Source organism: Theobroma umbraticum, unplaced genomic scaffold (assembly GCF_002168275.2).
Source record: "Theobroma umbraticum cultivar Fairchild unplaced genomic scaffold, ASM216827v3 scaffold_106.0, whole genome shotgun sequence".
Lineage (NCBI taxonomy): Eukaryota > Viridiplantae > Streptophyta > Magnoliopsida > Malvales > Malvaceae > Theobroma > Theobroma umbraticum.
This window is the reverse complement of record NW_018397276.1, coordinates 2,831,124-2,831,574: the sequence shown is the minus strand read 5'-3', so window position 1 is coordinate 2,831,574 and position 451 is coordinate 2,831,124. Positions and strand designations below refer to the sequence as shown.

General features: G+C 35.0%; 1 long non-coding RNA gene across 2 annotated transcripts in view; it reads left to right on the top strand.

The window, feature by feature from the left end:
• Positions 1-180: 180 nt before the first annotated feature.
• LOC110427602 (uncharacterized) overlaps positions 181-451 on the top strand; it is a 2,476-nt gene continuing 2,205 nt past the window's right edge. For both annotated transcript variants that reach the window (XR_002446301.2, XR_002446300.2), the window contains exon 1: positions 181-396. This is a non-coding gene — a long non-coding RNA (uncharacterized LOC110427602). The remainder of the gene's footprint in view (positions 397-451) is intronic.

Below are 451 nucleotides of genomic sequence, written 5' to 3'. Positions count from 1 at the left end.
AAAGGGAAAAAGACAAAGAACTTCGTACATGATTGACTAAATGGATAACCTTGAAACCTTCTTGAATTTTCTTTCTATGTACACATCATGGCTGGCCAAAAAGGAGTAATATTTACTATTTTCTTCTTGTTATCATATTAAGTACTAGAACCTTCACTTTTCTTTATCCTTAGGCATTTTCTTCTCTTTCTTCAACTCCACCATCACTTTCTCCCTTATGGAATTTTCTTCCTCCAAATCGTGGCTTCCACCATAACCAATTGGATCTTAAGCTCTTTTCCCTATCTCGTCCCATGTTTCTTCCTTTTGTCCTTCCTTCACATAAAGTTTCTTCCCTTTTTCCTTTCCCATAACCAAATTTAAGGAGAATTGGTGGTTTGGTTCAAGATTTCCAAGGTAAAGAAGTAGAAATTGTTAGTTGGTTGAAAGCATGCTTTGTAAATTGATTGTA